The sequence below is a fragment of the Drosophila mojavensis genome, unplaced genomic scaffold (assembly GCF_018153725.1).
Source record: "Drosophila mojavensis isolate 15081-1352.22 unplaced genomic scaffold, ASM1815372v1 contig_36, whole genome shotgun sequence".
In the NCBI taxonomy this organism is placed as follows: Eukaryota; Metazoa; Arthropoda; class Insecta; order Diptera; family Drosophilidae; genus Drosophila; species Drosophila mojavensis.
The window spans coordinates 7,839,043-7,855,530 of record NW_025318858.1 but is presented as its reverse complement, the minus strand read 5'-3'; the positions used below and the strand labels follow the sequence as shown (position 1 = coordinate 7,855,530).

At 33.4% G+C, this 16,488-nt stretch overlaps 1 long non-coding RNA gene across 2 annotated transcripts; it reads right to left on the bottom strand.

Moving 5' to 3' along the window:
* Window positions 1-3,742: 3,742 nt before the first annotated feature.
* LOC116803821 lies at window positions 3,743-5,853 on the bottom strand. 2 transcript variants are annotated; one of them, XR_004363834.2, is made up of 3 exons: window positions 4,333-5,853; window positions 4,207-4,270; window positions 3,743-4,140 (listed from the first exon to the last, which is right to left on the bottom strand). It is a non-coding gene; the product is annotated as an uncharacterized LOC116803821 (long non-coding RNA). The 2 variants fall into 2 exon arrangements; XR_004363835.2 differs by having other exon boundaries at window positions 4,207-4,411; window positions 4,491-5,853.
* Window positions 5,854-16,488: the final 10,635 nt, after the last annotated feature.

Sequence of the window (16,488 nt, the reverse complement as noted above, 5' to 3'; positions counted from 1 at the left end):
TGTGCACAGTCGCAATTAAATTGTCATAGGCCATATAAAAATATGAACTTTGTAGCGTTATTTACCTGCGTTAGGCATTAAAGCGAGCGATAAACAATTTAATTTATCATTTTAATACGAAAATCACCTACATACATTGTCGCATTCCCTTTGTCTATGGGTAACAACAATACAATATCTTAATCGAGTCAATGCCCTATCCAAAACTTTATAGCCAATGTCTGCTGTAGCATTTGCACTCTCCCTCTATCTTCCACCCACAGCTCTCATAGGTCTCTCATACTTCTGCATATCTTTCGCTCTGCCCATTCCGCATTTTTCCTTTTTATTCAAGCAGTGCATTGACCCAATATTTCTTTTTTCGGGCAACATTTATAGTACAACAGCAAAATACAAAATATAAAAAACAAAAATTAAAATTATTATGCATAAATAAGAAGTTGTTCGAAATTCGGCGAAAATGTTCAAGAAATTTCAATAAATGCAGCGGCCGTGCGCAGCCATCGACAGAGCGTTTCCGCTGCTCGCATTGCAGTCGACGCAGCTGCTACGGCTGTTACGGCTGCTGCTGCTGCTGCGGGGGGGCGTACGTTTTTTTGAACGTTGCAATAAATTCAAGCTTCATCCCTTTTTGGCAACGACCAACACCAACACAAACGGCAGCGAGCTAAAAAATATATGTATTTAAAAAAAAGAGAGAGAGAAGAAGAAGAAAAAATAAAATACAACCCAAACCCAAAATGTCTGCAACGTTGTCGGTTGCAAAGGGCAATGCCAGAACAAAAGCAACAACAGCAGCGCAGTTGTAGTCGCAGCAGCAGCAGCAGTAGCAGAGGCAGCAGCACTCGCAGCGGATTCGCGTGGCGGACGTGCAACGGTTTTCAACAGACTATGTGAGGCCGTGCCACAGTTTTCGACACGTGCTGCACATGCAGAGGACGCAAGCAGCGCGCCGCACACTCAAGAGTTTGTTGCATGGCTGCCTCTCTCTCTCTTCGTCTCTCACTCTGTCCCTCTCTCATTCGCTCGCTGTGCAAATGTGCAATTGTGTAGGTTGTGGCCGTGCTGCATGGGACAGTTAATGCGAGTCTGCGTCTGGTCGCTTGCCAGCTGCTTGAATCATTAGACACATACATAGTTTAAATGGGCAGAGAAAGTGCCACGAATTGAGCTGCCTTAGAAGGTGCAGCTTTCATTGCAATGGAAATAGAACTCTCTAAACTGATAAATAAATACAGAATACTATACAGAGAGAGAAGGAGGATGGGGGTTTCCAATGTTATCATTATCATTGCCATTGTCATTGTCATTTTCTATGACCCACCTTTGCATGTTTAATGTCTCCTTCAATTAGAAAAAATATTATTATATACTATAGTACAAACTTGTTAAAAAAAAAAATCTATTCAATAGTCTGCAATCTATATCAATCAGTATATGTATCGTCTAGTTACACAATTTTCTACCAAAAACAATTAGAGGTGAATTTCTTGTATGGCTTTTGCCATATTTCCGGGCGGCATTCCAAGACCTTGAAAGGGACATCACATTAAAGCCAGATAGCAGCTGATATCGTGAGGTTTCCCAGAACTCGGGGAAGGCAAATTAGAAAACAGTTGCCAACAAATTGCACCATTATGAGAGCGTGAATCATAATGCATTGCCTTCATTTGGTCCCTCACGGGGCTGTTTTGACTTTTGCATTGACTGTCTTAGATAATCAATGCAATAACAATCGACAAAATATTTCTTAGTTCTTAATTGGTTTTTCATATTCTAGATCCATGATTGTGTGGGATTTCATGGCGCTCTGATTTACTTTCAAAGGGGCCAAAACTTTTCAGCTAATAGCAACGCGAATCTAATCTAATCTAATCTTATCAGGGCAAACAGCGTACATTATGTTATTGCATATAATGCGCCAATGACCACGTGCGAAATATCTCTTTAGAGTCTGAAAAAAAAAATAAACGGAAACAAAGCTCGTGGAATTGCACAATATTTATTAAGTTCTCCAAGAGCAGCTAATGGAGCAGGGACCTTAACAGACCATGTTAAAAATTTAACAGAGAAATCAATGTAAGTATATATGTACATATGTATATATATTAATGAAATATATAAACAAAAATTACGATTGAAATAATAATAAATATATAATATGAGCTTGTTGAAATAAAATTTAAAATAACAATGTTTAAAAAAATTAAAAATAAATAATATTACGTTAGATAAATATATATATAAAAAAAAAATAATATAAAATATGTATATATCTATTACAAAAATACATTTAAATAAAATGTAAAAAAAAAATTATATATATAATTATTTATAAATAATTTTTTTGTAAATTAAATAAATAAATATTTTTGATAATAATAAAAAAAATAATGGCATTGAGTATTATACAGTATATATATTATATCAGAGTATTTGATTATTAATGACTTAACAAAAACGAAATCTCTCTACTTATTTACCTTAGATAAAATATGTATATATGTATACATATGTATATACTGTGTATATTTATATGCCATAAAACTGCGTCGCATAATTTTAGACCAGATAACAAATTGTTTAAGTTCTTGAAATAGATTTGCTCCATTACGTATACGTAATGTGCAACTTTGTGGCTTAGCCTTGCATAACAATAAAACAAATTAAAAAAAAAAAATATATATAATAATAATAAATATATCAAATAAATATAAAAGCGGCCTTTATTAAAAAATATGTATTTAATAAATCATAAAAATATTCTCGTAAAATAGTCAATTTTTACCTTGTCTAAAGTGATGTAATTCCTGTTTACTGATATTGTTATTGTTATTTTTATAATAATTTATTTGTTTACCGAAACGTGTGGCGCGAAAAAGAAAGAGCGAAACAGAGAGAGATAGGGAGAGTGTGAGAGAGAGGTGAGAAAGTAAAGGGGTTGTATGAGATGTGCAAATACATGAGCAAGTGACATTTGCTAAGAGCGCACACATACATACAGATAGAAATGCATTTGTATGGGTGTGTAAATATTATTTCTATAGTGCCACAGTCGCTTTCGTCGTACTCAATGTCAGTGTCATATTCATATGAGGACTTTTATTATTCTCATTGTTATTGTGGCAATTCGTGTACACAGTTAGCTATGTAAGTATGCACTCATACATACATACATATGTACATATATCTGTAGCCATATCTAATTACAAACATGTTGTTTAGGTTTACCGAATCAAAACAATTCTAATGCGGAATTGTGTAATAATTAAATTTAGCATTACACATGATAAGGAAATTAAATGGGTAAAAAAAAGATAATTAAAAAAATATAAAAGAAATAAAATTGTATTTATTAATAAACATTTCTATATGAAATAGCAAAGGGAAGTTGCAATAAATGAATGCGGAGCATTGACTATAAGATTTGTTAGATATTATTATCAACATTACAATTTTTTAATGTTTTAATATTTTAGGAACAAAGCACGAAGCATGCAAAATCTTGTAGGCTAAATTAAAAAATAATAAATAAATTCGTTTCGTTCACCATTTTTAAGACCGCAGCTATATATACACACATGAATATCTATATAAGTATATATATATCTCTATATATACATTGTTTAGAAATAACACATCATATATGTTGCCTGATTTTTATATTAAATAATTTCAAGGAAATTTTATATATATTATATTATTTATTATAAACTAAACAATTTATCCATTATTTCTTGTACATTTTATTATTTACTTTTTTAATGACTATTAGTTTTGTATCATATCAATAAATAAGTTAGAAAAATCTGTAATTTATTACATGTGCATAAATATGTAAATCCATGTTTGTCTAACTGCACAAGTACACATATACATACATATGAATATATATTGATGCACACATGCATTTAGTTAATTATCATTCGAATATTACTTGATTATAAAACACCTTTAGCATTTTAGTTTTATGACTATTGCCGTCTCAGCAGCTGTTTTGTTGCGGTTGTTGCTGTCGCCCGCGTTGTTTTTGTCTCAGTTCTATTTGCTGCTTCCTCTTCTAACGTTCAGCTAGCGCATGACATTTATTGTTGTACAATAGAAGTTGAAATTGAAAAATTGTTGAGCTAATGTCGCCAGCTGTTAAATAAATTTGCATACGTTAGCAATAGCAAATGTTAAAAAAAAACGAGTCACATTTGTTACATTGTAAATAGGCACTTTTACGCTCTGTCTCTCTCATTCTCCGTCTTCGCTTTATTGAGCAGCGCTGTAAATAAAGGTATGTGTCAATTAAGCAGCAGCGACAGCCAGCGCAACAACAACACCAACAAGGAAAAGAAGAACAGCAGAAAGAGTGATCACATTGGAAGCAGAGGGAGTGTCGACGTCCAGACTGCGTCAATAATAACTGCATTACACGCGGCAACGACCAAAAATGAACAACAACAAAAATATAATAATGAAAACTCTCTCGCACATACACACACCATTACACTGTTCGACTAAGAGAGAGTGCAGACGTAGCACTCCATCAGTCTTGCACGCGTTTGCCACTGCATTTGCTATGTGTTGCCCTCCCTCATCGATTCATTCCATCTGCTATGTTCGTTCTGCTCTCTTCTTGTTTCTTGCGCGGTTCATTGACCGAGGCGTCGGCACGTGCGTTGAAAACACTGCACATCCTCTTGCATTCGCTCGGACCAGAGTGTCGAAAACACTGGCACTGCCTCTAAGGCGTATATGCTCGTTGCATTTTATCGCATGCACATGTCGCTAGTTTGCTCGATCCCTCTCTCTATCTTTATCTCTGTCTCTCTGCCTAGCACGCTCTAGTACTATGGCAACTACACAACCGTTGGTGTATGTATGTGTGTGTGTCGATTTTTATAGCCTGTCTGAATGCTTGGGTTGCTGTAGTTTCAATTTTTTGTTGTTTGCTTTACAGTTGCGCGTGGACTGCACTGGTGTGAGTGAGTATATATGTGTACACACAAGTGTGTGTGCTATGTTCTCAAGTAACTCGAATTAATTCCCAGCTCTATTTTTGGCTACTTTCGATGTTTACAGCTATTTTTAATTGTACAGACGCGCCCACATTGCAAATCTCTTAAGTCATCGATTCAATTGCAATTCACAACTAATAGAAGAAGGAATATGTTAATATGTATGTAATTGTACTTGTATGTACACATGTCTTAAAGACTTTTAATATTAGGTACGCATGTACTTTACTTGATAATAATATTGATAAGCAGTCTCCAAACAATAAATATTGATCATAAAATTGGTGTTTCCGCTGCGGCGTCTCAAAAACAAATACTCTGTAAGCTTTTAGGTGCTAACATATCAAGCACACTTTAAGTGCCCGGAGATACAGAGTCAAGCGCGCACACATACATACATATCTACATATTTGTATGTTTATAGATGTATTGGTGTAGGTGCTTCAAGCATTGATACTCGTGGTATTTAATCTAAGTTACGGTCGCATCGCTTGAATATTTTATGCATGCACACTCCGAAACATTAAAATATGTTCATTTATTTATTTTAATTAGTTACTTCCAGCTCTTTTTTGTAGTTATTAAATATTTACAAGGCGCCATTGCAATGTAATTTGTTTGCTTTTTTTTAAAGCAGATTAAGCACCTGCTAATTAAGAGTTATGAACATATGCACTTAACTAGTCTAATGTAGCTCAATTTGAGGGCGTTGCTAAGCTGTTAGTTAAGTGCAGTACAATTTGGAAGCCAATTTGATAAATAATTATAAAAAAAAAAACTTACAAAAATAAGTAAAGTTACAATTTTTACATTAGGGAATATACAATCTATACAATACAATATACAATCTGGGGGATGAACACATTATTAATTCATTTTTACGGGTTTTAATTAAGTTTGTTTTCGATTTTTTGATATGTTAAGTCAAAGTGCCTTTGATTGACATTCGCGCTTATTTTTTGAAAATTTTCGTTTTTCTTAGATTATAAATTTCTTGTTTACAAAATATATGAAAAAAATTGTTGTGTATAACATATAACAAATAGAAATATGCGATTTAAAAAAAAAATATACCACCATGAATAATACTCAAAAAAATCCAGAAAAACATGGTGCCTTTAATAGAATTTCGGGGAGTGCATATCAAAACAAACCTAAGCTAACAAAAACTTTAACAAGAAGATCATTGTATATATATATATGTACATACATACAAAGTTTATATTTAATATATTAAAACCGAAATATCATTATGTATATATGTGTATACATACATATATATATTTACCCTATTTAAGTAGCCCTCATTGTACTTGTATTATTTGTAAAATTTATTGCCATATCATTAACACTGAAGTACGCATTTCCTTTAGTGTTAAACACAAAAATAAAAATCATTTATTGACCAACCCTAAGTAATTTAGATAGGAACAAATACTATTAGAAATTAGCTGATTGAGCATAGCAAATTCCAAATTGTGAATGAAAATGAAAATGTGAAAATTATTAAACGAAGTATCTAGAAAAAAAAAAAAACTTTAATGAATTGAAGTTTAATGAAATTACAAACACATATGCTTTATATAAGGAAATATTCAACTATCATTATTTGGATAGAATAATGATGATTCTGTGTTCAATGCAGAACACTAAAAGTCTTCATAGAAGATACAAGTTGGATGAATAATACTGTTTTAAAATATACTTAGGATGAGAGTAAACATCACTTGTAAATTATATAATAATATTTCTACAATAAATTCAAGCATTTACTATTATACTGTATACTCTGGCAAGCTATAAAAATATCTAGTATTTAGTTATAAAACCCGAAACAACAGCTCGTTTATAGCCAAATTCCATATGAATGCTAATTAAATTTCTAGACAAACCAAAATAAAACAAATTAAAAACACGTTTTTTTTCTTCTCCTTTTAGTTACTTGAATTTTGGTTAGGTATTACGCAATCGTTGGACTCGCCAATAATTGTGCAATAGATAAACTATGTAAACGGAACACTTGATTGATATAAGCTAGAGTAAGCCCTACGGGACTTACGTAAAACACGGGTTGTCGTCTGGCCATTAGTTACCCAATTCAATTGAACCTCACACAACAATATGGACAAAATGTAAAAAATAACTAGGCGCAACTTAAATCTGATACGAGCATAGATTATATGCTATATAATAGAATATATATAGTATCTATAGTACTTTGATTTGATGCAACCTTGAGAAATGGCAACGCTAATTGTCCGTACATTGACTCGAGCAAAGTGTCTAAGCAATAGCTCACTCGCCCACTCTCTCCTTCACTCACTCACTCTATCTCTCTCTCTCTTCTACTTGCATTTCTTACATTCTCTTCTCTCTTGCTCTACAGCTCCCTCTTCTATTCTGTTACTCGCCTCTACACGCGCGATCGTTAAAATGTAACAAATATAAACATGTAACTGCCTTTTAGTCGACTAGTAGATACCCAGTAGAACTGCATTTTTTTAAACTATGTATACTTATTCTACACATACATACATTATGACACACGTACATCCATACATATACATTTCGGAAAACATATAATCACATATAATACGAAAGATAATTGGATTGGCTAGGATATGTTAGGATACAAGATATCCTATCGAATATCAAAAATCAATCATCAAAGGTATAATGGTTATTTTTCAATTAGGATGGGGTAGGATGTTTATATTCAATCTGAAGATACAGTAACACCATTACAGGGTATTTTCTAATGCAATTTCTTATATCATTATCGACACGCTCTATTATATGAGTGCACTATATATATACACACTTGGGCAACCATAAATTATAAATGTTATTTGTATAGACATATATATCTATCATATTTTGTTCAATTTCATTTGCTTACGGAGTGGTTCCGGTGGCGTTGCACGGTTTACATTAATTGCCGGAACGTGTCGGCGTTTTCAAAATGCAAAAAAATACATTTTCTTTTAACTATTTTAACAAATTTTCTTTTTCTAGCTATTCTGTATTTGATTTATGCCCCGGTTGGGCAATTTAGAAAAGTTCCCCAGCTATAAAATGGAAAATAAAGTCAAGATAAACGGCAGTTTATCGAAATTGAGAAACTAATGTCGTAAGCCTACAAAGACACGTAAAGTTGAGTAAGTTTTTGCTCATTATTCTATATATGGTGTGGCTAGGTTTGTAAAGGCTCTGGTAGTAAATTAAAAACTTTGCGTACCTATAATGTATAAAGAGCTGCATGGAGATAGGTCTGTATGTATATACTGTGCTCAGCTTGAATATTATTCAGTTACAAAACTGATTCCTCATTATAAAAGATTCCTTATTATAAAAGATCAAGATATATAATTAGATTTATGTTTTAGTTATCCAACTCTGACACTGTTTCTAAAAATCATTCAAACATCAATATAAGAAATTAATCTACAAAATTTATTAGCTTATTCAAATTTTAAGCTCGTAAGCCTGAAATGACGCTGTCATCTTCTTGCATTTCTATTCTAATCGCCGGTCAATTATCATCTTTGATCAGCCATTGTACCTGCCAGTCGAGTACTTAAGTGCGATCCAGTTAATAAGTCAGACAGCAGATCGATGCACTACTCGACATAGAGCTCAATGAGTGTGCAAAACAAACGACCTATAGACCATAGATAAAAGCTGTTTGCACACAGACCTGAGGGTAAATAGATCGATAGAAAGTTAGAGTCATAAATATGCACATAACTAGCCAAGTGTTGAGGCATGCGCGACTGATAAGAGTAAAACTGAAGGTCGACTATTGCATAAGCATTATTTCAATTTTCATATCAATCATACATTTTTGTAATGACTACAGAATTTTAAAATTTTTGTTCTTTTATATTAGTTGATCGAAATTTGGCCCATAATTAAAATGAAATTCAAAAAGGCTTTTTTTTCAGATACAAACAAATGGATTTCATATAATTAGTTTTTAATATTTTTAAAATTAAAATTTAATTTTAATTTATAATAAACAAGTAAGAAGGCTCCAGTCGAGACTGCTCGACTAGGAGATACCCTGAACCCTCCAAGCTGATATTCTAATCATTCTGGACTTCTTTTATTCATACATACATACACTTGCACTTATAAGCACGCGCTCTGCTAACTGCAATGTGGGCAATATTATGAGAATTTATTTGTTGAATAATTTCTTTTGTAGACGTATGATCTTAATGAAACTTTTAAAGCGTAATCATATGGCTAAAATGTGTGTACATTCCAAAGCACAAGTCTCTAGTACTTGAAATGCGTTTTTTACAAATTGGGGGCGAATGGGGCGTGGTATCCAAAATCTGTAAATTACAAAATCTTTGTATCCATTAACTTTATATACAACGCAAATTTGAAGTCTCTAGGTCTAAAAGTGTTCAAATTAGGCTGAAAAAACAAAGTCGATTTTTCGATTATTCTCGATAAAAAAGTTATCGGATGAGTTATCGAAAAAATAAAGCAAACTTGTACTGCCTATGGTATACACGAGTATGCATGCCAAATTTCAGTTCTCTAGCTCTTATATCTTCTGAGATCCTTTTGCTCATACGGACGGACAGGGCTATATCGACTCAGCTCGTCGTCCTGATCAAGAATATATATACTTTATGGGGTCTGCGATGATTCCTTCTGCCTGTTACATACTTTTCACAAAACCATTATACCCTGATTTCCCATTTTCAATGGGTTCAGGGTATAAAAATAATTAACCTTTTAAGAGAAAGTAAGAATGAAAGAAACAGTAAATAAGTAACTACGTATAATTATTTACTGTTTCTTTCATTCTTACTAAGAATTTCTTAGTCTTTGACATTAAAAACTCAGTAAGGCTTTTGCAATTGAAAGGTATATGCCTGATGCACATGGGAACAAAGACAAATGTGCACACATTACTGTATATGTATATATATAGTACATATATACTAATATGTGTGTCTATATATGCAGTTAGTATATACATTTAAATTACGTTGCCAATAAATACGTCCCCAGAGGCAATTCCATGGCATACTTTACTACTTTATGGCTGCTGACTCTTGGGTACCAAAGGCCTGGCCCCATTTTTATTTTTTTTCTCCCTTATTTTCCTTGTGCAATGAGGAAAATCGGAAAATGAAGACAAAGCCGTGAGCAAATAGGCATTACATGTATGGAATTTAATCGATTTTCATCTAAAAATGAAAAGCGTAATCGCTCAATCTATATAAATCTGAAGTTCATATGGCGCTATATTTATAACAAATATTTAGTATAGTTAATGCTCTATGTAATACCCCTTATCAGTCCAGTATTTGCCTAGAGTGCTTAATACTTTTATTATTGTACGTAATTCTCACTTTACTATATAGAAATAGCATATAGATGAGATGTATATGAGATGTACGACTCGTAAAATTGAAGGGTATTTATAGACTCTGGGAGAAAAGTTTGTTTTTAGATCAACTATAAAGTAAGAGTCTATGATGCTGCTGTATAACATATATAAACAGATATATCATATAAATATTTCAACATTCTGCTGCTTTAAGTATACCAAAAGCTTTCAAAAGTTTGCTGACTTTTATAGGGTATCAGATGGATTTACTATATGATGATAGATTATTAAAATCTAACAACTTTAATATTAGTTCACGCTGCTTAACTTTTTGAGAAATGTTTCTTTGCACTTCTATTGGCTTTGTCCTAAACCCTTAGCTTTAATTTGAATACCTCGTAATTAAGGTCACATTAAGTTGATTACAAATGGCCAACAGTTAGCGGCATAAATTACAAAGGTTACGATTTAGATAGAGTCGGATTGTTACGATAGGGAATAGGCCGGTTAGAAGTTCTATACATATACATAACGGTGTTCAGCGCCTAATGCTCTCATTTCCTCTTCTTTATCTCTTTTAATGCTCAGATGTGTGTCAAATTGCCGCCCACTCGCCTGAAAGCCCCTCCTCAAAGGAGGCGGGGGGAGAGCGAAACTCAGAGTCAAGGTGTTTCAACCCCCAAACTGAAATTGTGCGTTTGGGAGGCTTGCATTGCGTACATATGTTTCCTATTCCTAGCTTTGGGGTTGCTTTTTCGGGTTTTGTGGTTTCAGCTTCTTCGAGTTTTCCGGCTTAGCTTTTCTGCTCAAGTTCAATGACCTTGCAATTTTCTTTTCACTTTCTTGACACACAAATTTCCTTTCCTCTTTTGGCTTTCATTTCCCTTTTTGGTTGGGGACTCAAGGGTGGTTCTCTGCCTCCTTTGCCTCCTTTGTGGCAATTGACATGCGCATCATTTGTTTTTGGATCGAGGTCCCTTGTTCAATTTGCCCCAGGGCGGGTTGACAACATTTTATTGTCTTATTGGCAAATATTTTGGTTTGTTTGCTTTTAATTTGGGGAGCACTACCCCAGCAACATACCGGCCGGCCGGCCGGCATAAGGCAAAACATTTAATGGCTTTACGGAAGCTAAGACAATAATTTGTTTGAGTGGGAGTTGAAGGATTTGATAGGCTAACAAATTATTTAACTGTGAGCTACATATAAAAGTTGATATATTTTATACGTTTAACTGTTTATTAAATTTAGAAAGAATATAAATACATGTATATATAAGAAATTGCTTAACTGTTAGTTAAACTTTAATATTTTGTTATTTATAATTTTGAGCTGTTCGTCAAATAAAAGTCGTCATCAAATGATTTTGCGAACGCTTTTGAAACATTTCATAAGATATCATTATCTCCTATTTCACTCGAAGTGTCTGCTTATTTTTAGTTTAAGTAATGGCTTTTGAGTTATATAGCTCTATTTCGATCCAAAGTTGTATAACCAAGTCCAATGACTTTAATTAAACTATAAGTCAAGTGCAATATATATTATCATCCATGAAAATCATCAAATCAGTCTAATAGACTAGACTTTTAAATTACTCATTGTTAGATGATTGTGACATAGCCTATGTTTCCCATTTTTAGTAATTATTAACTAGCTTCACCTGCTGTTAAATATTGAACATAATTCTTTATTTTAAAATTTTTTAATTTAAAAGATTCTTTAACACATACCACAAAATTCTCTTTTCATTATATATGCCCTCTAACAATGTTCTAAACAACTAATTTTTAGTTGCTTGTCAAATGAAATGCCTTCATGTTATACTTCTAACATTATCAATTTCTTATATCCAGCATAAACAGACCTCGATTCTCCTCTGCCAAGTTTATCTCATTTAACACAACTCCATAAATTACCCTTCATTTCCTCTGCTTTGCTCCAAACAAACTCAAATTACTCCAAACTTCAACGCGTACTTTTGGATCAATTGACGTAAATAAACATTTCGAGAATGATATCTAAGTGAATTACTTCGCCCAATCACAACAATGCTCCACTCGTCCGCCTCCAAAAATTAATGTGATCCCACATCCATAATATGGCATGTAAAAAGCTTCCCCAAAACACGATCGCCCCAACAAATTATTGTTGTGTACGCCCCCGTACCCCACACCGTCCAAAATTATAGTTGAGCTACAAAAGAAGCGGAGCTGCGGGTAGAAATACTGAAATCAATAAAGAGCATAGCACAGTACAGAAGAAAAAACAAACACAAGAGCAAAGAGGAACACGAAAATGCCCCGTACATGCCCACGAACTTATCTAATACTATGGATACCGGTACTTGAGGTCACTGGCCCACACAGAGAGCTGCACTTGTGTATAACAAACAGACGACGGCACGCACAAACGCATACACACACACTCACACATACATACGCTCGCTCTCTTGCTCATACGCTTAAGCCGAAAAGCAACAAAAATGTTCGGTTATGTCATCCCACAAAATGTCCAATCTCTGGGAAATTAACGTTGAGCGTTTTATCTCATTTGAGTGCAACGCATTTGAGTGTAAGTCGCGTGCGTAGGGAAATTTTTTTGGCGTTTAGTTTTTGAGGGAAATTACTAATGCCTTGACTGTCGGTTTATTTTTGTGGGTAATTCTTCTCTTGCAGCTGAGTGATTTTAGTTTAAGGCTTTATGCGTTGAGTAATGTTACAGTATATTAAATGATTTTAGGAATACTAATTTTGTAAATTGGGTGTTACTTTTTTATATTATTTATTTATGAAGAAGAGATTTTTGTAATATTTATATTTAGTAGTAGTAGGATTATACATTTTAACGTTTAATTAATACAAAGAGAAAACGCTAACTTTTAATCAAGGAATATGCAAAAATTTGCAAAAATAATTCTTTCTAGAATCTAAGTAGTCACCAAAATTTAAAAAGTTTTAGATTTAGTAATCTCCAAAGAAATAAACCTAATATTTTAAAATAGGAACTGCATTGAATTGGTATTATTATATTTGAAAGAACACTAACACTTTTTTTGAGGCGCCTGATCTTAGTCAAAACTTTATTGTTATTAAATTTTCTTCTTTATAGTTTTTAAATAACTTATATTTTCCTTATGTAACAATTACATACAAATTAATAATTGTATATAACTATTACATAACTATACATAATATATTTTAAATATTTGTATTTTCAATTATTGTAAAACATTTTACAACAAAAATATCCCATTTACTCATTGTTCATATCTCACTCACATCCACGAACAAAATTTCCCTACTCAACTGCCTAGTCTAATCCAAACTTGCGCATAAAATGCACTCGAAATGTTCCCCTCTCTGCCGCTCTCACACGCACCGCTCCCGCTCACACTCTCGCAGTTAGCTTCATCTGTTGAAATCAGCTGTTGAAAATGCGCAAACTCCAAGCGACTACGCAACGCAATTGAAATTGATTTTGATTTGGAAAAGAGACACGAGCGGGCTCTGGCGACGCCACCCACCACGAAAATTGGGCACTCCAGGGAAAATTTTGGGAAGAACTCGAAGCACACACACAAAAATTTCTTGTATGACCTATTTACAGGCCGTAGAGTTCAAAGACCTTTTGGCTGGCGTTGCGAGCGCGAGCTTCTAGAGCCAACGACGAACGGCGAACGGCGGTCGAGGAACGGACAACCCCAAAGAGGGCTTGGGGCTTAGGCTTTTACTTTCTGTATCTAATTTAATTTTATGTTATATAGTTTTTGTTGTTCTTATTGTTGTTGCTATTAATTTTTTTTCTTTTTTCAACAACAAATGCAACTGTTTTCAAGTTGTGGGGCGAGCTTATGTCATGATGTCACTCGTAGGCTTGTTTGCCTCTGGCGCCTGTGTTGAGGGTGGAAATGCATAATCAGCACTCACTGTAGTGCTGGTCCCACGGTGGTGTGGCACTGCCTGTCAGACACCATTTGCTGCTCCATCCACCTCCTCCTCTGATAATAGTAAAAAAAAGTACTTGTCCAATTTGATTTCTGTTGCATGGCTTAGCTTGACCCACATTATATTATCTGACTTTATTCATTTGATGTGCTTTGATAATGTCATTTTTATATCATTTGATCTGATGCGATTGTAATGCATTATAATGGAATTATTGCAGGGTATCCAGTATCCTTAATATATAAACTATTTACCAAGTTAACTCAACGAAATAAAAATATATATTTACCAATATCACATACCAAACTCTGCAGTTAGAATATCAGACTTTTATGGACTGTCAATGACCAAGTTAACATAACTATATATATCACTAATTTTACTGCTTTTTCTTTGTAATTTACCCATATAATTATTAAGTCTTTACTTGTTTAATTAAATTTTTATTCTTACAAAATTTTTTTTTATTTTCAAGAATTTAAAATATGTTGTTTTATTATTTTTAAAAATATTTAAAAATTTTATATATTTTTATATATTTTTGCATTATTATATATTTTTAAGCTGCATTTTTACATTTATTTAAAAAATAGTCATTTTTATTTAAATTTAATAATTTTAATCAATTCCTGTTTATCATATATTATATATTTAAGGAGTCATTCATATTTATTTTATTATTTTTTACATTTATTTTTTTTAAATATGTTTTTTGAGCAAAGTTTGAAAGCTTAATTACCAAAGTTCCTTTCTCTTTATAGCTCACATCTGCTTATAATTATAAAACTTTAAAAGCCTCATTAGGTCATTATACGGAAAATATTTCAGAATCTATCAATTAGACAAGGGAAGCCACAAATCAATACGAAGCAAATAAGAAAAGGAAATACAAAAATAAATTTTAAAAACATTCCCAAAAAGAAAACACATCAAAAACTTGAAAAGCGATCAACAAAATACAAACTACCAAAACCAAAAATCATTTCAGCGTAATACAATCTATATTGGAAAATTCTTGGGTGTCGAATTGGTGTGCTTTGCTTTCGTTAAATGCCGAATAAGAAAAACAAACGCTGCGAATCTGTGGCCAAAAAGGGAAAGTTCAAGAACCCCATGAAAGCGTCAGCGCCAGCTAAATGAACTAGTTGAGGGGGGGCTGCCGAGACTGGAGCTAGGCAAAAGGGGAAGCATTGCCTGTCTCACTTTTTGAATGGACACATTGAAGACAGACCACCAGTCTGTCCCAACTCCTCCCCCCCCCTGCACTCTCATAAAGCGAAAATTTCCCTGCACACTCACCACAAACGAAAGTGAGTCTTGTGTGTGCGCCGCTCCACCCGCCGCTCAACCTGCATGAAAACTTCTTGGTTTTTCTTCTTTTCGTTATTTGTTTTTTTGGCGTAGCACAAGAAAAGCACTCGTGAAAGTTCATTGAACTTGCTGGAAAAAAATCGGAAGCAAAATACATTTGGTGAAGCTCCCGCAAGTGGAGCCCATGTCTCTCGCACTTTGTTAGAGATATATGCTGGCTGGTGGTTGAAATAGCACACACACACACATACGCACACATGCACACAAATTGGTTAATTTACGTACGAGACTTCAAAAAAAGGAAAGGAAAGCAAACCTACGCCTAAGCCTACGCCCATTTGCAATAAAAAGAAATTCATTGATACTCAATTTTTCCTTTTTCATTTCACATTGCTTCACATGTGTACGGAAAAACAGTTTAAAGTTTTCTGCAAAAATTTTCAACATCTTTACGGATTTGATGTATCTATTCGCTTTCATCAGTATTTTCCACACAATTTTCATTTATCCAATAAGTTTATTCAAGTCTTTATAGTTTGGCTCGGCATACCTGATACCGTTCATAGCTCTTGTGACACAATTTTTATTAGTTTTCCCCACATTTTTATTTATTTATTCATTAAATTTCCCCTAGCCCTTCGATGTTAGTGCATTACAGAGTGTTTATTAGTCGTAGCTAAGCAACTTTTTGTTAGTATGGCTTAGCTTATGTGCTTACATAATTTGAGCAGGTTGTCCAATATGCCCAATACTTTTTTTTTTTTTTAGTATTAAAAATCTCAGTCTAGCGTTAAGCTATTTATAAGGGGTATCTTCTAGTCTTGTCAATTTGATGTCAAACAAACGAATGTAAAACATAAAGAAAATATTAAAT